Source organism: Peromyscus maniculatus, chromosome 5 (assembly GCF_049852395.1).
Source record: "Peromyscus maniculatus bairdii isolate BWxNUB_F1_BW_parent chromosome 5, HU_Pman_BW_mat_3.1, whole genome shotgun sequence".
NCBI classification, from domain to species: domain Eukaryota; kingdom Metazoa; phylum Chordata; class Mammalia; order Rodentia; family Cricetidae; genus Peromyscus; species Peromyscus maniculatus.
This window is the reverse complement of record NC_134856.1, coordinates 21,330,090-21,352,908: the sequence shown is the minus strand read 5'-3', so window position 1 is coordinate 21,352,908 and position 22,819 is coordinate 21,330,090. Positions and strand designations below refer to the sequence as shown.

The 22,819-nt window shown below is 42.3% G+C and overlaps 1 long non-coding RNA gene across 4 annotated transcripts; it reads left to right on the top strand.

Annotated features, from left to right (window-relative positions):
* The first annotated feature begins 46 nt into the window (after positions 1-46).
* Positions 47-21,518, top strand: LOC107399483 (uncharacterized). 4 transcript variants are annotated; one of them, XR_006072137.2, is made up of 3 exons: positions 80-1,247; positions 18,127-18,164; positions 18,493-20,335. It is a non-coding gene; the product is annotated as an uncharacterized LOC107399483 (long non-coding RNA). The 4 variants fall into 4 exon arrangements; XR_013051204.1 differs by lacking the exon at positions 18,493-20,335 and adding an exon at positions 20,345-21,518 and having other exon boundaries at positions 81-1,247; XR_013051205.1 differs by lacking the exons at positions 18,127-18,164; positions 18,493-20,335 and adding an exon at positions 20,345-21,518 and having other exon boundaries at positions 47-1,247.
* The last annotated feature ends 1,301 nt before the right edge of the window (positions 21,519-22,819 follow it).

Genomic DNA, 22,819 nt, shown 5'->3' with positions numbered 1-22,819 from the left:
CAATCCTGGGGTGTCTTCCGGCGCGCGCCTCGACCCGCAAGCCAATCGGAGAAGCTCCCTCTTCACGGTCCGCGGGAGGCGGAACGATACTCTCTGAGCTTCGGAAAGTGTCCATCCGGAACCAATCCCTAGCGTCTCCGACTCGACTAGCTTGCTCCGGGGTGGGCGGAGTTAGAGCGCGGAACTTCTCTTGTCCAATCCCAAGGGTTACCGCACCGGCGTGGCCCGCCCCCTCATTCTGCTCTTCCGGTAGACACACCCCGCAGAGAGCAGCGCCGCCAACGGCCGAACGGTGGCGCGCGACTCTCACTGAGCGCGGAAAGAACGGTCCTCGCGCTCGCCGTGATTGACTAGCGATCACGGGGCGGGGCTTAAGCGGGCCTCTGGGATGTGATTGGCTAATGTCGTGGCTGGCACTAGGAAGGCTGGGCTGGCTGGAGAGCTCTGGAAACCGCACAGGGAAAAACCTTAGAGGGGGAGAGAGCCGTGTCAGCGGCTCGGGCTGCTAAGGCGTCTGTCAGCTGGTGAGCGCTTCCGGGAGCTACTCTGAGGGATTCCTGGCTTTGAGGACAGCGGTCGAAGAGACTGTGGCGAGTGTTGTCAACATTTGGATCACCCCTGAGACAAGATGGCGCGGCGGTGAGAGGGATACAGGATCGAGTCCAGGTCGGCAAGGACCAGGGTTTGAATCCCGTCTCTACACGTTTTCCAGAGTTGAAAAAAATCACTGCCATGGCCGGCCGTGGAGGCGCACTCTGGAGGCAGAGGCAGGCAGATCTCTGAGCTGGAGGACAGCCAGGGCTACACAGAGAAACCCTGTCTCAAAAAAACAAAACAAAAATATTAACTACCACCATTTATGACGATATACACAATTGAAACTTACCTTTTGCTATCATATCTTTTAAAGGAAAAAAGAAGAAAAAAAAAACACGAACAAACAAACAAAAAACCGGCCTGGAATGGAAGTGTACCATTACACTGTGAGTCTGGGGAAGTAAATGAATAGATAAATTAGTTTTCACACTTGACCAGTGCAAAAAGGCCAAGAAGCAATGAAATTGACTTTAGTAGTACATTTAACTCAATAAACAAGAATGTGAATTTCAAATACGATCAGTACAAAAGTATTAATGAGCTGCCTTGCATCCTTTTATTCATTGAGAAGTCTTCGGGATCCTGTGTGTGTTTCACATTCAAACACATTTGTAACCTGGCAAGGGAATCTTCACTTTGATTTGAAAGAGGTAATATGGCCTTTTATATTTCACAACATTTACAGTTGAAAATGAAAGCCAGGAATTTCAGCACTTGGGAGGCAGGGCAGGAGTTCAGGGCCATCCTGTGAGTACATGAGGAATTTGAGGGGTGGAGAGGTGGCTCAGTGCTTTAGGGAGTCTACCTGAGTTTAAGTCCCAACACCCACATCAGGCAGCCCATACCTGCCTGTAACTCCAGCTTCAAGGGATTCTCTGGAAGCATCTACACTCTTCTGTTGTGGATATTTGTTTTGCCATGTAAAGATGGGTTGCATTCGTTTATGGTGCGTTTGTTTTAATTATGTAAAGGTGTGTTGCTTTTGTTTATGCTGCACTTGTTTAGCTATGTAAAACTGTGTTGCTGTTTCACCTTGCCTGCCTAAGGCACCGGATTGGTCTAATAAAAAGCAGGCAGTAGAAGGATAGGCAGGGTTGGTGGGCAGAGAGAAAGGGAAGCCAGCCCAGCCAGGGGGCACAGGCAGCCTTGGGGGTGGGGTGGTGGTAGCCAGCCAGCCAATCAGCCACGGAGGAAACAGGAAAGTAGGACCTACAGAATGAAAGAGAGGTAAAAAGCCCCAAGGCAAAACATAGATGAATATAAACACGCTAAATTAAGTTAAAAAAACTAGTGGGATAAGCCTAATCAAAGACCAAACATTTATAAGTCTCTGTGTCGTGATTTGGGGGTTGGCAATCCAAGAAAGCCTGCTACACTCTTTTTTTCCTTATTTAAGGTGTTTGAGATGGGTGGAGCAATTACTCAGCAATTCAGAACACATACTGACTGCTCTTGAAGAGGACCCAAGTTTGGTTCCCAGCACTCACATGGCCTGGTGGTTCAGCCATCCTTGGCTTCAGTTCCAGGAGCTCCAAAGCCCTCTTCTGACTTCGAGTGCACTACACACCCGTGTGTTGCATATACATATTGGCAAGCCAAACACTCAATATTACATGAAAATAAAAGAATCTTTAGAAAAACAGTTGGGCATGGTAGAACACTCCTTTAATCTCAGCACCCAGGAGGCAGAGGCAGAAGGATCTCTGTGAATTCAAAGAACCCTGACATAGTGAGTTCCAGGCCAGCCAGGGCTACACAGCAAAAACCTTGTCTTTTAAAAAAAAAAAAAAGGAAAGAGCTGGAGAGCTGGGTTAGTGATTAAGAGCACTGGCTGCTCTTCCAGAGGACCTGGGTTCAATTCCCAGCATCCACATGGTGGCTCGCAACTGTCTCTAACTCCTCTTCCAGGGAATCTGACACCCTCACACAGACATATATGCAGGCAAAACACCAATGTACATAAAATATGAATAATTTTTTTTAAAAGGAAAGAAAGAAAAAATGTACTTCAATCCCAAATGTTACCCACTGTGGTGGTTCAAATGAGAATGGCCTTCCTAGGCTTGGATGTTTGGATGTGTGGCCCCCAGTTGGTGGAACTGTTTAGAGAGGATGAGGAGGCATGGTGTTGTTAGAGGAGGTGTGTCACTGAGGGTGGGCTTTGAGGTCTCAGAAGACTGGCAGGATTCTCAGTGTGTTCAGTGCCTCTTTATGGATCGAGATGTGAGCTCTTCCTGCCCTGTGCCTTTGCTTCTATCATGGACTCTAACCCTAACTCTGAAACCCTAAGCCAAGTTAAACTCTTATAAATGGCCTTGGTTGTGGTGCATCCCAGCAACAGAAAAGGTAACTAAGACACTCACATACTTAAAAGCTTTCCATCCCCCAAACTGAATAAAGTAGCCAGGTCTACTTTGGGAGGGTAAGATGGGATTGTATACAATTTTGAGGCCAGCCTGCACTGTATAGCAATGCTTTCTCAGAAAATAAAACCAATTTAGTGATGAGGCTGCCATGTGTTTCCTAGGCGTAAGCCAAGTTCCTCTCCTCCTTTTGCGTTGTGGACTTCTTTATCCCCAGCCCTGTTCCCCAGAAAAGCTTAGCCACAGCAGTCTGCGGCGCTTATAAAGAAACTCTGTCCATTTCATTCTTGGTACAGCTAGCTAAATGATCTTCAGCCATAAACCAGATCAAGTTATTATTCTGCTTAAAACCTTCAAAGGCTTATCCTGCTTAGAATGAAACCTAAGATCTTTACCGAGGCTCAGGAAGTGCTGTGTGGTGGCCCTGTCAGCCCTGCATGGTGGCCCTGGCTAATCTCACTGGCCTCATCTTCCAGTCCCCTTCCTGTCACTACTCAAAGCCTTGCTGGCTTTATTTCTTCTCTTTCAGCACACCAATCTGCTTCCTGCTTGGGGGCTGTGCACTTGCTGTTCCCTTTGCACAGAATATGTTTTCTCTGGGTAATCACTCTCTGCTTCATTCTCACTATTAGGGACCAACTCAAATGTCCTCAGAAGATCCCTCAGACAACCCTGTCTAACATGGTCCTTTATTTTTATACTCTGGATCTACTGCTTGATAGTCAGTCTGATAGACTACTTACATCCTCTTTGTGCCTTAGTTTTATCATATTTATTACATTTATTAGTTACTTCCAAAATATTATTTTATGTGTATGAGTGTTTTGTCTACATGTGTGTCTGTGTGCCAGGCCTGGTACCGAAAGAGGCCAGAAGAGCACGTCAGAGTCCTTGGAAGTGAAGTGTCAGGTGACTGTGAGCTGTCATGTGGGTGCTGGGAATTGAACTAGGGTCTTTTTTTTTTTTTTTTTTTGTTTTTTTTGTTTTTTTTGTTTTTTTCGAGACAGGGTTTCTCTGTGTAGCTTTGCGCCTTTTCCTGGAACTCACTTGGTAGCCCAGGCTGGCCTCGAACTCACAAAGATCCGCCTGCCTCTGCCTCCCGAGTGCTGGGATTAAAGGCGTGCACCACCACCGCCCGGCTGAACTAGGGTCTTTTGCAAGAGCTGCAGCAGGTGCTCTTAACCACTGAGCCATCTCTCCAGCCCCATTTATTTATTTGTATTTGTGTGCTTGAGCACAGAGGTCACAGGACAAATTGCAGAAACCAGTTCTCAGGGGTCCACCTCAGGCCATCAGGCAAGTGCTCAGGGGTCCACTTCAGGCCATCGGGCAAGTGCTCAGGGGTCCACCTCAGGCCATCAGGCAAGTGCTCAGGGGTCCACCTCAGGCCATCAGGCAAGTGCTCAGGGGTCCACCTCAGGCCATCAGGCAAGTGCCTGCGCCTACTGGGCCACCACACCAGTCTTTATTATTATTTTTTAGTGTGATGGGTGTTTTGCTTGCATATATGTCTGTGCATTACTATATGAGCCTGGTGCCTAAAGAGGACAGATGAGGGCATTGGATCCCCTAGAAATGGAGTTACAGACAGTTGTGAGCTGCCATGTGGGTCCTGGGAACTGAACCTGGGTCCTATGCAAGAGCAGCCAGTGCTCTTAACCACTGAGCCATCTCCCCATGAGCTTTTTTCTTTGGCACAGGGTTTCACCTTGTAGCAGGCTGTCTGTCAATGCAAGGATCCTCATCACCTCCCAGTGATGAGAATGGACTCTTGGTCCTTTGGTATGCTAGACAAGCACTGTACCTCTGAGCTCCAGCCTTAGACCCTTACGTTAGGTTTGAACTGGGCTTTGTCTTATTACCTCTCAGTGGATTGTAATTTGCTTGAAAACAGAAATCTCACCTGGCTCCCATCTTATTGTTGTAGCTCAAAAGCTTAGCATAGGACCTGACACACAGGTAAAAATCTGCCAATTTTTTTAAAGAAAGGATAAATCCATATATAGTACTTGAAATATGGACAGCAACCAGGAAAACCAAGTTGTTGATAATACCAAGAAATAAGCAGCTTCTTGACATTTAGGTTTTTATTTTTAATTATGTGCATCTCAGTGTGTAGGTTTGTGCTTGAGTGCAAGTGTCCTTGGAGGTCAGAAGAGGGCATTTGATCCTCAAGAGCTAGACTTACAGACATTTCTGAGTCACCTGATGTGGGTGCTGAGATCAGAACTGGGGTCCTTTGTAAAAGCAAAACATTCTTAACCACTGAGTCATGGCCCTGGCTCCAAAGTTTTGTTTTGTTTTCGAGGCAAGGTCTCACTATATAGACACAGGCTGGCCTCACACTTACTTTATGGACTAGGCTGACCTGGACTCAAAGGTCTGCCTGCCACTGTCTCCTGAGTGCTGGGATTAAAGGTTTGTGACACCATACCTGGCTTTTATTTTATTATTTTTTTAAAAATATGTGTATATCTGTTTTTCAGGGATGTATTTCTATGCACCATATGTGTTCCTAGTGTGAAGAGGCCAGAAGGAGGTGTTGGATCTCCTAGAAATGGAGTTAGGGGGCTGGAGAGATGGCTCAGTGGTTAAGGGCACTGGCTGCTCTTCCAGAGGTCCTGAGTTCAATCCCCAGCAACCACATGGTGGTTTACAACCATCTGTAATGAGATCTGGTGCCCTCTTCTGGTGTGCAAGCATACATGCAGGCAGAACATTGTATACATAATAAATAAATAAATCTTTAAAAAAAAAAAAAAAAGAAATGGAGTTAGAGTGTCGTGTGGGTGCTGGAAATTGAACCCGGCTCCTCTGGAAAAGCAGCCAGTGCTCCTAACCACTGAACATCTCTGTAGCTTCATCCATCTTTTTAATATTAAAATATTCTCTGGCTAATATTTTAATATTAAAATATTCTCTTGGTCCTTTCTTGTCAGCAATTTGGAGGCAGACACGACTTTTCCGTGTAGCCCTGGCTGTCCTGGAACTCACTTTGTAGACCAGGCTGGCCTCGAACTCACAGAGATGAGTTCCAAGTCCTGCCTTCCAAGTCCTGGGTGTACATCACCACCACCTGGTGTGAGACTCTGTCTTTAAAAAAAAAAGTCTTCTGATTGAATCTGTGATTAGCTTAACAAATACAATTTTATTTTATTTTAATGTTTTATTTCATGTCTATGGGTGTTTTCCTGTATGTGTCTGTGTACCACGTGTGCCTGGTGCTTATAGGAGTCCAACACCCCCTTCTGGCTTCGAAAGGCACACACATGGGACATATACATACATGCAGGCAAAATATCCATACAATAAAATAAAATAATTAAATATTAAGATACTATATAGCGAAATGTAATTTGATAGATTAAAATTTCCCCAGAAGACCATAAAATCACAAATGGATACTAAATACATTTAAATTATAAGTTGGAAGGAGCCAGGCATGGTAGTTCATGCCTATAGTCCCAGTGCTCAGAAGGCTGAGGCCAGAGAATTGTGAGTTCAAGACCATCCTTGACTGCATAGTAAGTTCAAGGCCACTCGGGCTATAAGAGACCTTATCTCAAAAAACAAACTAAATGGGAACATGTGCAATGGGTTTTCAGGTTATAGAGTGTGAAAAGTTTATTAATACAGTCTCATAGTTCACATTTCAATAAATTCTCCAACCCCAGCTTGGGGTGGAACCCAGAGCCACACACTAGGCAAGCGTTCCACCCCGAGCTGTTCCTTCTGGTGCCCCAGCTGACTCACACGGCTTCACCATTTGTTAAGATTTGGTACAGAAAACAAAAAGGAATATCCTTATCTAAAAAGGTCATTAAAACACTGCTCTCTTTGCCAACTATGTATTATAAAAACCTCAAATGCCGGGCGGTGGTGGCGCACGCCTTTAATCCCAGCACTTGGGAGGCAGAGCCAGGAGGATCTCTGTGAGTTCGAGGCCAGCCTGGACTACCAAGTGAGTTCCAGGAAAGGCGCAAAGCTACACAGAGAAACCCTGTCTCGAAAAAACCAAAAAAAAAAAAAATAAAAAAATAAAAAAATAAAAACCTCAAATGGCACATTGTAACAGACTGCAGAGGCCAGTATGGGAATCCAGTCTGTAATCCCGGCACTCAGGAGATTGGGAGAGACAGGATTGCTTCAAGTTTGAGGCCAGTTTGGGCTGCATAGTAAATTCCAGCCAGGAAATGAAAACAGCAAAGGCATCCAGCTGTCTCCCGTTAAGCCAGCTTGTAAGCAGCCGCACACCAACGGGAGGTGGGGGGTCATCGATATGGCTCAGTGCGTAAAGGTGTCTGCTGCCAATCCTGCAGAACCCGAGTTCAGTCTTGGACCCATACGGTGAAGAGGGAAAACTGATTTCCTCAGCTTGTTCTCTGACCCCCACACATGCATGTGCCTGAGGTACCCATACATGTACACAATAAATTAATAAACTGTAATTTTTCAAAAGGTGGGGGGTGTCAAAATTTTTTAGATTATTATTAGTTTTTGTTTTGTTTTGGGGGGTTGGTTTGGTTTGGTTTTTGAGACAAGGTCTCTCTCTATAGCCCTGGCTCTCCTGGAACTCACTATGTATTCCAGGATTATATATTAATAATTATGTATTCCAGGCTGGCCTGGAGCTCACAGAGGTTTGCCTGCCTCTGCTTCTGGAGAATAAAACAATCTCTCCGGCTTTGGCCAACAAGCCTGGGAGATTATTTTATTTTGTATGTATGAATGTTTTGCCTACATGTATGTATGTACACCATGCACTTGCCTGGTGCCCACAGAGGTCAGAAAAGAGCATCAGACCCCTTAGAAACTAGAGTTATGGATAGTTGTGAGATATCACGTGGGTGCTGGAACTGAAGCCACATTCTCTGTAAGAACAAGTGCTCTTCACTGCTGAGCCATCTCTCCAGGCTTTCGTTACTTTTTAATAAACGTAATTTCAAGCCGGACATGATGTGGCACACCTCTAGTCACAGCATGTGGGAAGCAGAGACAGGAGGATCTCTGTGAGTGCCAGGCCAGCCTGGTCTACATAATTATTTCCAAGCCTACCAGGACTACATAGAGAGACCCTGTCTATAAAAAAAAAAGGGGGGGGGAGTTGTGTTGTATTAGTATGTTTTTAAATTTCCTGGTTTTAATTTCTAATATAGTAGATGTTAATATAGTCCTCATAAACAGTAGCACTTGAGAGCTAGATATGGCTCATTTAGTGAGAGCTCATCCGCCTCCCAAATGTTGGGATTAAAGACACGTGCCACTACATCTGGCTGTTGAAGTAATTTGAGACCTTGTAGGCAGAGCTGTTCTTCCTCTGGCAATTTCTAAGAGGTCCTTTGTTGTAGAGCAGGTCACCATCCATTCAAGTCCTCTCAAGTCTCTGCCTGTACCAGTACCTCATTGTCTTAAGCATCACCACAGTATAACCAGCCCTGCCCTGGCTGCCCCTTCTGTCTTTCAACTGTGTCGGTCTGACACCTTTGTTCTTGCATAACGAATAGTTTTTTTCTGTAACACAAGTGAAATGTGTTTGATGCAAAAACAGTTAACCATGTTTTAAGAAAGTAGAAATTAGCCACTGTACATGGACTGTTGATATTTTGGTTTGGCTTCACGCTCTATGTGCAAAGAGGAGAACAGTTTACTCAGAACTGGCCAGGCAGAGGCTCTCGTTTTTTATGGGATTAGATTTCAAATAATATATAAAGAGGTAGAGACACAGGAGTAAGGTGATTAAGGCACACAGGATTTCCAAACTGTTTCAAAAGCCATCTACATGTACATACACATATAAATGGGATTTGTTAAAGTGGCTTAGAGGCTGGCCACTCCAACAATGGCTGCCTACTGATGGAAAGTCCAAGAATCCAATAACTGTTTGGTCAGTGAGGCTGGATGTCTCAAGTGGTCCTCAGCATACACTGAAATCCTGAATAAGTAGGCTCTAGTGCTAGTCAGTGAAGAAATGAATTTACCAGTGATAGTAAGGTAAGAGAACAGGAGGCAATGAACAGGAACTCTTCACCAAGTGGTGGTGGCACACTCCTTTAATCCTAGTACTCGGGAAGCAGAGGCAGGCAGATCTCTGAGTTCAAGGACAGCCTGGTCTACAGAGTGAGTTCCAGGACAGCCAGGGCTACATAGAGAAAGACTACCTTGAAGAGAAAAAAAAAAAAAGAACTTTCTTTTTTTCATATCCTTTATATAGGCTGCCACCAGAGGGTGTGGCCCAGATTTAAGATGGGTCTTTCCACTTCAGAAGATCCCATCTAGAAAAATCCCTCACAGATGTAACCAGTAGCTTGGGTTTTAGATTATTCCATTCCAGATGTAGTCAAGATGACAACCAAGAATAGCCATCACAAGTCCACCCCTTGTCAATTTGACACAATCATATCTCCTTATGTCATGCTTAATTTCAAAATGAAAACAATAACTGAGTCATTATTACACAACTTGATATAACTACCCCATGTATATAACCACATGCATTACATATGTTAGAATTGGTGGCATGTCCCTTGAGTGACATTCTTTTAGTATCTCAAAACTTAAATATGATAACTGATATTATCTCAATTGATGTTATATTACATGATAAAAAAATCAAGGAAAGAAAATACAAATATCTGTAAAACACCTTAACAAAATATGATAGAAACACTCGTGTCAATTATAATTCTTGTTTCTGCAACTGGTCATATGATCATAGGTGGTATTATAATTACTTTCCTTTACTACCCATTCCGTATTTCCTCTTGAAAGCACAGGTCTTGGCTGTTTTTCTGGAGGGGTGATCCATACCTTCATTCCAGAAGGCTCTGTGCCCTTTGTCATCCTGCCTGGATTGGGTTGTTATAGTTTCCCATTGACTTTAATCACAGGACATGGTGACACCAAGAGACACCCTAAAGGATCATCTGCACTCCAGATGTAATATTCCTAACCCCCATTGTGAAGAAGCAATCCAATTTCCTCTTGGTAATCTGGATCAGTCACCCTTGTCCTTTCCACGAAAGAAGTGATCTAGCGTAGTCAAGCTGCCACCAGGTCACTGGGGAGTCACCCCAGGGAATGGTGCCATATTGGGGGCTCAGTGTTGGTCTCTGCTATTGGCACTCAGCAGCAGCTGTAGCTAGGTCTGCTTGGTGAGTGGTAGTCCATGTTGTTAAGTCCATGCCTAACCCCCATCTGCCACCATGGCCACTTTGTTCATGGGTCCATTGGTCAGTGACAGGGATGGCTGGGGAAAGAGGCTGACTGTCCACAGAATGAGACAGTCTACTTGATTATTGATATACTCCTTTGCTGAAGTCACCTTTTGATAAGCATTTACATTGGACACAGTATCTTCACATCCTTCATCCATCTGGAGAGATCTATCCACATACTTCTCCATATGTCTTTTTCACCAATTTTCCAATCATGCTCTTTCCAGGTCCCTGATCATCCAGTCAAACCATTAGCTACAGCCCATGAATCTGTAAACAATTGCACATCTGGCTATTTCTCCTTCCAAACAAAATATATGACCATATGTACTGCCCACTGTGGAGATTTCCTTTCACCGGTGTCTTTCAGGATTATCTCAGATAGGGGTTGTAATGCTGCAGCTGTCCATGTTGTGTGATATTTTGATTGTGTTCTGACAAGTAAAGCTTGCTTGGAGTCAGCAGGTGGAGCTAGCCACTAGCTAATCATAGAGGTTTGGAGGACTGTGCAGAGAGGGACAGGAAATGGTAAGGTGGGGCTGAGACAGGATCCCCGTCCTTTTGGAAGGAGGAACAGGAGAGGTAGGAAGCAACTAGCGGCTGCTCGCCTGCCTCTATGATCTTTCAGTTTTTTACCCCATACCTGGCTCCCAATCTTTTATTGATGAAGACTAATTAGATTAGCGCTTCATCTGGCGCCCAACTTTTGGGGCACAAATTCACAAAATAGCTGCTTGCCCGAGGTTTTGCAGCCACTGGCAACCACCCGCTGGAGGTACACCCCCTCGAGTCACCATGCTGCTGGCTTTTCCTTTTTTCCCCAAGCCCTCTGAGAGAGTCTGGGATTTTCCTGTTGCAGTCTCTCTACAGCAATCTCCACAAGCCCCAAACTCCACAGGAACCTGGGCTCCAAATGCCATTGGAGTTAGCCCCTCACCGCCAGACAGCTCTGCCTCAGGCAGCTCTGTGCTTTCATTTTCTGCTGGTCACACATAAGCAGCATGTTCCCCTGTGTCTGCCATTCAGACAGCTGGCTCTTTGGATCCTTTTCTTTGCCGGTTGTGGGCTTCCCCTGGATCCCTCCTCAGGCTGCTGACATGCGATCAGTGGCAGCGGTCCTCAGCCAGGCTGTGCACTGCCTGTGTTCTCCACCCAGAGTGCTATGCAGCGACAGTCAGCCTCACACTTCACTATCATCATCAAAAGATTTGGTGAGACAACTTGGAATTCTTTTTATTCTTAAAGATTTATTTATTTATTACGTGTACAGTATTCTGTCTGCATGTTTCCCTGCAGGCCAGAAGAGGGCACCAGATCTCATTGTGGATACTTGTGAGCCATAATATGGTTGCTGGGAATTGAACTCAAGACCTCTGGAAGAGCAGCCAGTGCTCTTAACTTCTGAGCCATCTCTCCAGCCCAACTTGGAATTCTTTTTTTTTTTTTTGGTTTTTCGAGACAGGGTTTCTCTGCGTAGCTTTGCGCCTTTCCTGGAGCTCACTTGGTAGCCCAGGCTGGCCTCGAACTCACAGAGATCCGCCTGGCTCTGCCTCCCGAGTGCTGGGATTAAAGGCATGCGCCACCACCGCCCGGCTTTTTTTTTTTTTTTTTTTTTTTTTTTTTAAAGATTTTATTTATTACATGTACAGCATTCTACCTGCATGTATGCCTACACACCAGAAGAGGGCACCAGATCTCATTAAGTGGTTTTGAGCCACCATGTAGTTCCTGGGAATTGAACTCAGGACCTCTGAAAGAACAGTCACTGCTCTTAACCTCTGAGCCATCTCTCTAGCCTCCAACTTGGAATTCTTAAAGGGGGGAATTATTTAAAAAAAAAAAAAGGAGAGAGAGTTTTTTCCCATGTTAAAAAAAATGGGAAACACTATTATGATGGAGGGAGTTAGGGTGGTTTAAAAATGGAACAATTAAGTAAGGGGATAATCAACTTAGTTGGGATTTACGTAAAGTCAATTATAAACATCATCGGTTTGGTAATTCTTGTTTTATCCCTAAAAAAGTTGGTTGGTATGACTGCCAAAATACAGGCCTTAGAAAAGGTTACTAAAGAAAATAATGCAATTTTGACTGATAAGTTATAAGCGTTAGAAAACTTACTAAAACAGATAATAGAGATATTCAGACAAAAACAGAAATTTAAAGAAGAACTAACCTCACCATTACATTATAAAATTAGAGAGAAACATCCCAAGGTTATCAAACAACCAACTGTAATTTATCCACTCACCAAATGACAGGTTTCCTTAAGGCTGTGTAAGAGCTGATTGGATTCCTGTGGAAATGCTAGATTTGAGGAAATTTAAGGAAGTGATAGCCTCATATGGTATGCATTCACCTTTTGTGAAGCAGATGTTAAATTCATGGTCAACTAGTAACAGAATTGTCCCACAAGACTTGAAAGACTTGGTTACAGCAGTATTGGAACCTGGTCCTCAATCACAGTGGAGGACCTGGTGGAAAGATGAGGCTAAAATCACTGAACAATGAAGTACAGCTAGCAGTGTGGACCAACATCCTGGAGAGGGAGATTATGCTGAGGTACAATGACAGTCTATATGATGACCACCTCTTGGCTCTATGCTGTGCAGCAGCTTTCAATGCTTGGGACAGAGCTGAGAAATCCAAAAGAGAACTGAGTCATTTACTAAAGTTATACAGGGCCCAAAAGTAACCTTCACTGATTTTTTTTTTTAACAAAGATTGACTTCATCTGTAAATAGAATGATACCTAATCCAGAAGCTAGACAAATAATAACTGAATCTTTGGCTTTTGAAAATGCGAATTCACAATGCAAAAGGGTAATTAGGCCTTTAAAGGCAAGATCAGCATCCTTAGAGGAATGGATCCGAAATACAGTCAATAATGAGTCTCATACCATGATGATGCTTAGGTAGAAGAGGTGATTTCCAGAGCTTGAAGAAAAATCAAAATGTCAGATGTTTTAATTGTGGTTTAAAAAAATGGTCATCTAAAAAGGGATTGTAGGCAGGACATTCCAAGAAACAAATTTTTTCCCCTGAGAAATAAACCAAATAGAAGGCCCTGTCTTCTGGAGTATGCTGAAGGTGTGGCAAAGGCCAACATTGTACCAATGCATGCAGATCAACAAGGGACAGACAAGACAACCCTTTACCATCAGGAAATGATGGGGGGGGGGGCTCTCTCAGGCCCCCATGTCAAACTTGGATCAATCATTCCCTGTCACCATGGGGAGGACTCTTCCCCAGAGCAATTAAAGGACCTAATGCCTTGTAAAAAAAAAAAAAACAAAAAAAAAAAACCATGTTCTAGATGATAGAACAGCTTTAGATAATAAAACAAAAACTTCAAGAGAAACCATAAAGCAAATATTTTGTCAAATTTCTATAAATGATCAAATACCAAAGTTAAAAATACAAATCAATGACATTGTAATTGAGGATCTTGTAGACACAGGGATAAGTGTAACAATAATTGCACCAAATTTTGGTGCAATCTTGGCATACAAATTGGCCTCTTCAAGAGGTAAATATTCAGTTTTTAGGGATTGAAACTTTATCTCAGGTTAAAAAAAAAGAAGTGCAAAATGGGTCTAAGGACAAGAGAGGAAAATTAAAGCCATATGTGGCTAATATAGCAGTGAATTTATGGGGATGTGATTTGTTATAGTGGTAGAATACCCAGATTAGTATTCCTCCAATCTTAGACCATAAACTAATATTTGTTTCTTGGAAAAATATTAAAAGGTGCTGGGCATTGGTAGCACACGCCTTTAATCCCAGCACTTGGGAGGCAGAGGCAGGCGGATCTCTGTGAGTTTGAGGCCAGCCTGAGCTACAGAGTGAGTTTCAGGATAGGCTCCAAAGCTACACAGAAACCCTGTCTCAGAACAACAAAAACAAAAAGTATTAAAAGGTATTACAAAGAACAGTCACTGACCATTCAAGTTGTACATAAACAGGGCACAACAGCCACTGATCTTTCAAAGGTACGAACAGCCCTACCTTTAAAATGGTCAACTGGCAAACCTGTCTGGGTGGAACAATGGCCTTTTACATCAGAAAAACTATAGGCCTTAGAACAACTGGTACAGAAGCAGCTAAATGTTCAACATATCGAGGAATTGACCAGTCCTTGGAATTCTCCTGTATTTATCATTAAAAAGAAATCTGGGCTGGGCGGTGGTGGCGCACGCCTTTAATCCCAGCACTTGGGAGACAGGCAGGCGGATCTCTGTGAGTTCAAGGCCAGCCTGGGCTACCAAGTGAGTTCCAGGAAAGGCACAAAGCTACACAGAGAAACCCTGTCTCAAACCCCCCCCCCCCCAAAAAAAAAGAAAGAAAAGAAATCTGGGCTGGGCGGTGGTGGCGCACACCTTTAATCCCAGAACTTGGGAGGCAGAGCCAGGCAGATCTCTGAGTTTGAGGCCAGCCTGGATCTCAGTCTATAGAGTGAGTTCCAGGACAGGCACCAAAACTACACAGAGAAACCCTGCCTCAAAAAAAAAAATCTGGAAAATGGAGAATGGTAACAGGACTAAGAGTTATTAATAATGTGATTCAGCCAATGAGCTCTTTACAGGCTGGAATTCCCTTGCCTTCTCTATTACCTAAAGGATGGTCTATTATAGTACTTGATTTTAAAGACTGTTTCTTTACTATACCTTTGCAAGAACAGGATAGAGAAAAATTTGCCTTCATGGTGCCTACTTATACTAATTCCCAGCCTGTTAAAGGATATCAGTGGAAAGTTCTCCCACAAGGGATGTTAAACAGCCCTACCTTATGCCGATTTTTTGTACAACATTGGAAATAATTTGTAATTAGTTTCCTCAGTCTATATTTTACCATTATATGGACAATTATCTTAGTAGGTGATCCAAATGTAGATACCTTAGATAAAATGTTTGAAGAAGTAAAGAAAAATTTACCTTGTTGGGGATTACAAATCACTCCTGAAAAAATACAAAGAGGAGATTCTGTTAATTACCTAGGATATAAAATAGGTTTACCAAAAATTTAACCCCAGGCTGGGTGGTGGTGGTGGTGGTGGTGGTGGTGGTGGTGGTGGTGGTGCATGCCTTTAATCCCAGCACTTGGGAGGCAGGGCCAGGTGGATCTCTGTGAGTTTGAGGCCAGCCTGGTCTACAGAGGGAGATCCAGGACAGGAACCAAAACTACACAGAGAAACCCTGTCTCAAAAAACAAACAAACAAAAATTCAACCCCAAAAGGTACAAATTAGGAGAAATTGATTGCAGACTCTTAATGACTTTCAAAAATTGCTAAGAGATATTAACTGGCTATAGCCCACAATTAGATTAACAACTCAAGAACTGAGTGACTTATTTCAAACCTTACAAGGTAACAAGGACCTATGTAGAAAAGGTTTGTGAGTTTATCCTAAAAGCAAAATTGAGACTTTGTAGTCAATCAGCAGGAATAAACCCTGCTGAAATTGTAGTACCTTTTACTAATGCTAAAATTTCCTCTTTATGGGCAGAACATGAACATTGGCAAAGAGCTTGCAGTAATTTTTTGAGAGAGAGAGAGTAACAACAAATATCTGAAAAGCAAGAGAATTCAGTTTATAAAAAGAACTAACTGGATCTTTCCTCATATTGTATGGGAAACATCAATCTCTTGAGCCCCTACATTCTATATAGATGCAAATAAATCAGGAAAGGCAGGTTGTAAGTCAGGAAATTACAGATGCAAACAAATCAGGAAAGGCAAGAAATTTAAGAAAAGTGGCTGAAAGCCCTTATGATTCTGTTCAAAAGTCAGAATTATATGTTATTCTCATGGTATTATTAGATTTTCCAGAACCTCTTAATATAGTTACTGACTCAGTATGCAGAAAGTTGCTGTGTTTATTCAGACGATTCAGAATTGACTTTGTTATTTACCTAGTTACAATAAATAATCAGAAATAGAAATCATCCCTTATATATAACACATATAAGGTCCCATATGTGTCTACCAGGCCCTCTAGCAGAAGGTAATGATGAAATTGATAAAATATTGGTAGGAAATGTGCTAGAAGCTACAGATTTCATAAGAAATACCATGTCAATAGCAAGGGTTTGAAAGAAGATTTTTTCTATTACGTGGCAACAAGACAAGGAAATTATAAGGAAATGTCCTAATTGTTCTTTGTATAACCAAACTCCATTACCTGCAGGAAATAACCTAAAGAGTACTCAAATAAATAAATGAAATTTGGCAAATGGGTGTCTTTCATTTTTCAGAGTTTGTAAAATTAAAATATGTACACCATACCATAGATACTTATTTAAGATTTCAATGGGCAACTGCTTTGAGTTTTAAAAGGCTGGTTCTGTAATTATACACCTAGCAGAAGTTATGGCCATCATGAGGATACCTGTACAAATTGAGACTGACAATACTCCAGCATATGTCTCTAGTAAAATAAATTTTTTTTTGCATATTAAACATAAAGCATATATCACACAATCCTACAGGGCAAGCAGTTATAGAAAGATTGAACTCTAAAAGATATGCTTAATAAACAGAAAGAGGAAATAAAGACCCCCAAGAAATAGATTGCACAATGCTTTCTTAACTTTAAATTTTCTAAATGTTAATGAGAAAGAAACAACAGCTGTGGAGAGACATTGGATAATAGAAAAAAACTACTGAATTAAATCAGTTTATATACTTTAAAGATGTGCTGACCTCAGAATGGAAACCAGGATATATGTTACGTTGGGGAAGAGGTTTTGCTTTTGTTTCCATAGGAGAAGATAAGCTATGGATACCATCAAAACTGATAAAAGATTAGATTTGAACAATAGAGACCTCCTAATTAGAAGAGGTAATAGAGTTCATCAACCAATGTGACCATTCAATCTAAACTAAACTATAAAACTAACAAATGCTTTTCATTTGATCAGTTGTAACTTGTCAAAAGGGAAACTCCCCAAAGTTGGGGCAGGGTTTTATTTTTGTTTTTCCAGAAGAATGAAGGCATCCAGCTAAGGAATCTGAAGACTATTGGACAAATGAGACATCTGAAGAAAAGAGACAAATTATCCAGAGAAAATGTCCCAAGAAAAAGAGTAAATTGGCCTATTGGTATATCACATCTCCAACAGAATAAAATGTCATATATATTCCCAAATGTTTGTTTCTGCTGTTCTCTCATACATATAATTCAAATGGTCTTTTTGTAGTTCCAGTTCAATTAAAAATTAAAGCTGGCTTTGGATTTGGACCATGCTAAACCTAAGCATACTTGTTAAAAGGAAAATACAAAATCTCTGTCTCATGTCAGAAGACCCAGCTGATATGGGACAGAAGAAAAACCAAAATTAAGGGATTATACTGTTGCCACTAATCTCATAAACTTTTGATTTTATTTTGATTCTTTAAATTTTTTCTCAAAATTTATAAGATTTATATATATATAAACTTTTTTGTCATGATATTAATGGCCATATAGAGTACTAACTAATTTTAGAAAAGGGCTTCATCTAGCTTCCTGTACATGGTTTTGGGTTTGAATCTCTATCAGGTAACTAGAAATTAAGTTTTTGTACCCTGAATATACATAACAAATTATGGTCCTTTAACTTCTTCAAGATCTGCTGCATATGACATTTAAAATGTTTAAGCTTTCTACAGTGAATCATAACCATGCCTAACAGTGACCTTTGAAGTCTCCAAAAGGCAGATGGGGCCCTACAACAACAATTCCACCGGGACAATGGTAGTGCCACTAAGCTGACAAACACCACCACAAAGATCAGTTTTGGACTACAAACTGCTCAGGACAATTTCAAGGTGGCTTAGCTTAGATGATCCAGTCTCACAGACTACTCTAGCCAAGACTTGAGATAAGCCTTGCATTTTCCCATTAGGCAGAGACTGGACAACAAATGATACAGCTAGCTCTCACAGGATTTGACAATTATCCCAATTTTTTTTCAGGATCCCCTAAAGATGCCATCACCCCCAGACAGCAGGAGGTAATTTTAAGAACATGATGCCCACATTCCCAAGAGGTGGGGTGGGTGGTTTTGGACATTCAGTGGTTTATAGATATTTTGTGTAAGAATTGCAACGCATATGGAAAGGGATGCTGGTGTTGGGGAGCCAAGGAGTACAAGTCACTGTAAGCATAGCAGCTTACAGCCCTGCTCCGGGGAAAGGTTTCCCCAATGTAACAACTCTACCCCTGCAGGGGAGGGTTTCCCCAGTGAAGTTGTTACAGTTCTACTCAGGTGTAACAACTCAGCTCACCTAAAGGAAGGTTTCTCCAGAGAGATTGTTATAGCTGTGTTCCACTCTGCCCAGGCTTCATCTCTGCTCTGGCTAAAGAAGGTCTCACCTTGGGTAATGCCTGGGGGGCACTCACCAACCTAAGACAGAGCACCTGTGTGGCCTGGGCAGGCGTCTCCATGACGGGTAAGGTGACCTGCTGACATCCCACGCAACCTAAGTCAGAAGCTCATTTTTTAGTAACAGGGGGACCTGTAGCTTCCTGGCCCCCGTTTTGGGTAACTGTTGCCTTGCTTGCTGACCTTGACCTTGATATCCTCCCTATACTAATTCCCTGCTGGGTTCCACCTTCCTGAATGCTTAAGGGAAGTTCCTTGTCTGTGTATCCTGCATAATGGGCATTAACAGCTTAGATGCAAGATTGTAAAACATCAGTAGCAAACTTCTGCCCTCGGGGTTCCCCCATTGTGCTGTAAGCTTGTATTTAAGACCTCCTCCCTCCTTCAATAAACAGCATTCGGCATTAAAAAAAAAAGTCTCACTCAAACCTCATTCAAGAATTTATTATCCAGGAGAGTGGCTGCCTCTGCCAGAGTAGAGAAGGCAGCAAAAAATGCAACAGGCCCAAGGCTTATATAGGGCTTCTTAGGGGCGGGGTTTTTCTAGGAAGATTTTTCAGGGTGGAGATTGGTGAAATTTCAATTCCCTTAAGCATGGACAAGCTCAGATTGGCTAGATTTTGTGCTCAGGGATTGGTTGGTTTCATGCTCAGTTGGTCAGGGGCAGATGAGCTCTGGTTTCAGGGCCAAACTGTTTTCTTTCACTGGCCCTTTTTAGCCTTTTGGCTCTAGTTTTAGGGACAGAGCATATTTCTTTCACTGGCTCTGGTTCCAGGGGCAAAAGTGTATTTCTTTGGCTCTGGTTTCAGGGCTAAAGTGTGTTTCTTTCACTGGCTCTGGTTTCAGGGTAGGGTGGGTTTCTTTGGCTGGCCCCATTTCCCTAAAGGTTGGTTATAAGTTGTTATTGGTAATCATCAGGAAAAAAAAAAAACAAAGGAGATTAGACTCAGGGATCTTGTTCTGAAAAGAAAAAGGTGGGATATAGAAATGATATGATAAAAAGATTTTTTTTTCGAGACAGGGTTTCTCTGTGTAGCTTTGGAGCCTGTCCTGGAACTCACTCTGTAGACCAGGCTAGTCTCAGACTCACAGAGATCCACCTGCCTCTGCCTCCCAAGTGCTGGGATTAAAGGTGTGTGCCATCACTGCCTGGAGAAAGGTGTAGATTATTGAATCTATTTTTAAAATTTATTTATATTTTATACAAGTGCTCTGCATGTATATCTGCATGCCAGAAGAGGGCATCAGATCCCACCATAGATGGTCATGAGCCACCATGTGGTTGCTGGAAATTGAACTCAGGACCTCTGGAAAAGCAACCAGTGCTCTTAACCCCTGAGCCATCTCTCCATTCCCCAAAAAAGCAACTACTAGTCTTAAATATTTTTCCATTGGTATGGATTTTTTTATTTTGATATAAATTTGAGGTCATTTTTATTATACTTTTTATATGTTTCTACTCTTATTTAAGATATTTTTGTATATTGATACAAATCTAAGGTTATTTTTGTTAGAACATACTGTACATACATTTCTACTCTTGTTCAAGGTATTGTATCTATACAGCTCATTTAACAATGTAATGTACATTTCTAGTCCTTGAAAGTTATTATTAAAAATTATTTAGTATAATAAAGAAATACAGGTTAGTAGTTAGTCACCTATTACAATCAGACTTGTAGTCATGTTAAGTATGTTTTCAAAGACAAACAGAGATATACTTTAGATAAATGGTCTTCAAACATTTCAGAGATCTACCGAATATGGCATTTAAGATGGTTTAATAAAATGGGTTCTTTTTATGACAGTGAGACACGTCTGCTCCTGGCCATACTAATCTACTTCAGAGAAGATGATGGGCATCCAAGAAGAAACTCCATATGGAGTTTACTTTCTTTATGGCCACCATGTGATTGCTGGGAATTGAACTCAAGACCTCTGGAAGAGCAGCCAATGCTCTTAACGCCTGAGCCATCTCTCCAGTGCCACACCAACTCCAGTGTTGTCCGTGTGACATGAACAATTATGTCTATAATAGCGGACGGGAGATACGTGTCCCATGGGACTAAGCTCCTTGGAGGTCCCTGGCAGAGTGCCCGTGTTATGCCTCCTTCTCGAAGGAGACGTGCTTCATGGATCATGAGCTCCCTGGGCTATGGGTTCTGTATAACTGCTTTTCTGATAATGTTCTAATTAATCTATAAAACACAGCCAAAATTAATGAATGCTTGGGTTGTGAACTATGGAGGAAAGGAGAAGCTGGACATGGATCTTAATCAGATATAACAGAATGAGCTATTTCTTAAAGACCCCAAGCCACTAGATTAAAAAAAAGTGTAAAGGTTCAGGCATTTCTAGGAAATGAACACTCACCCACTAGGAATCCTTTAGGAATCCCAACTAAAGTGATTTATGGCAGAAAACATTATCTCATAGGAGGCAGATGGTGGGCCCCTCTGTTGAGGAAGTTCAGCATGGAAAACTTAAGGACTACAACAGAACCCCTTCCCTTTACAGGCATAAAAGTACAAGAGTCCATATTCCAACAGGTAAAAAGTTTTATATTAGAAGAGATATGTGGTGAAAGAACTAAAAAAAAAAAAAAAAAAAAAAGACTTAGAGAGGGTCTGCAGCATCCAAATTGGCTAAGTGGGTCATGAGAACCAGAAAAGTAGAAGTTCATAATAGACTAGCGAGCGGTTGAGATAAAGATGAAGGACACAGCTGCAACTGCAAGAGGTCAACACAAGTCTAGGAACTGTGTTAAGTTAAAAAAATACAGACTGCTCTTTGGGTCATAAAGTTCTTGTGGGTGAAGGAATATGTCTAGCGCCGATTAATAACTGTGTGCTTGCTGTTTTTTAAAGATGATGTAATTGAATTATTGCCAAGCTCTTATTGTTCCTTGTATGACTTGATAGTTTTCTTTTCTGTATATAAACTACTGATTTACAAAAGTAAAATTGCAGCAGATTCAAACCACTTCTGAGTGTGTTATCTGTCTGTCATTCGCCAAATCCTTGCCTTCCTGACTACCCAAGCCCTGATTCTCCTACAGTTGTGGTACCTCCGATGGGCCAGTCCGTGACACTCCAGCCCTACTTTCTTTATGGCAAAAGTTAGCCACTGGGCTAGAAAATGCCTTGCCTTGACTGCTGACAGTATGTTGTCCAAATTGGACAAGCAGGACACAAAAGTAAGTGAGTGCCGAACTTTGCCAAGACAAGGCAGGACAGCCCTTCAGAATATCCTGCTTCACAGAAAAGTCTGTCATATATTGTAGGCCTGCAGCCTGAAGATGGATGCCCCAACATTGCAGAGGGATCTTGAATCACTATCCAGGCAGTGAGCTGTTTCTGTCATTTTTTAATTTTGGAAGTGTTTGTTCTGCAATTCCTGTTTACTCAGGTAATATTATTTCCTTATATATTAGGTCTTGATGGAGTTGAAGACTAGTTATAGTTTTCCTTGTTACCAAATTCAGAAAAGAAACTCACTAGCTGGGCGGTAGTGGTGCATGCCTTTAATCCCAGCACTTGGGAGGCAGAGCCAGATGGATCTCTGTGAGTTCAAGGCCAGCCTGGTCTAAAGAGCAAGATCCAGGACAGGCACCAAAACTACACAGAGAAACCCTGTCTCAAAAAAAAACAAAAAACAACAACAAAAAAAGAAAGAAAAAGAAAGGCCTTGAATTTTGGTTGGATTAATTTCCCATCCTCTGATGTTGCATATGTGTTACCAATGAATTCAAAGTGAATTGAATTCACTACCTCCTGCTCATTTGGTCCAATCAGCATAATGTCATCAATATAGTGCACTAGTGTGATATTTCATGGAAGAGACAGATGATCGAGCTCCCTTCGAAGTTATGACACAGGGCAGAAGAGTTAATACACCCTTGAGGTAAAACTAAATGTATATTCCTGGCCTTGCCAGCTGAAAGCCAATTGTTTCTGTAGGTCCATCTGGACAGGTACCGAGAAAACAGCCTCTCCTGGGTCAGTGGCTGCATATACCGTGTACCAGGAGATACATTAATCTGCTGAAGTGAGGGCACCACATTATTATAGCAGCTACAGTTGGAGTCACTGCTTGGCTAAGTTTTCAGTAGTCACTGTTGTTCTCCACCAGCCAGGGAGAGTTAAAGGAAGACGTGGAACCACCACCCTGCATCTTTCGAGTCCTTGAGCGTGACACTGACTCCTGCAGTTCCTCCTGGGATGTGGTATTGTTTTGGTTGACCATTTTCTGGCAGAGGCAGCTCCAGTGGCTTCTGTTTGGCC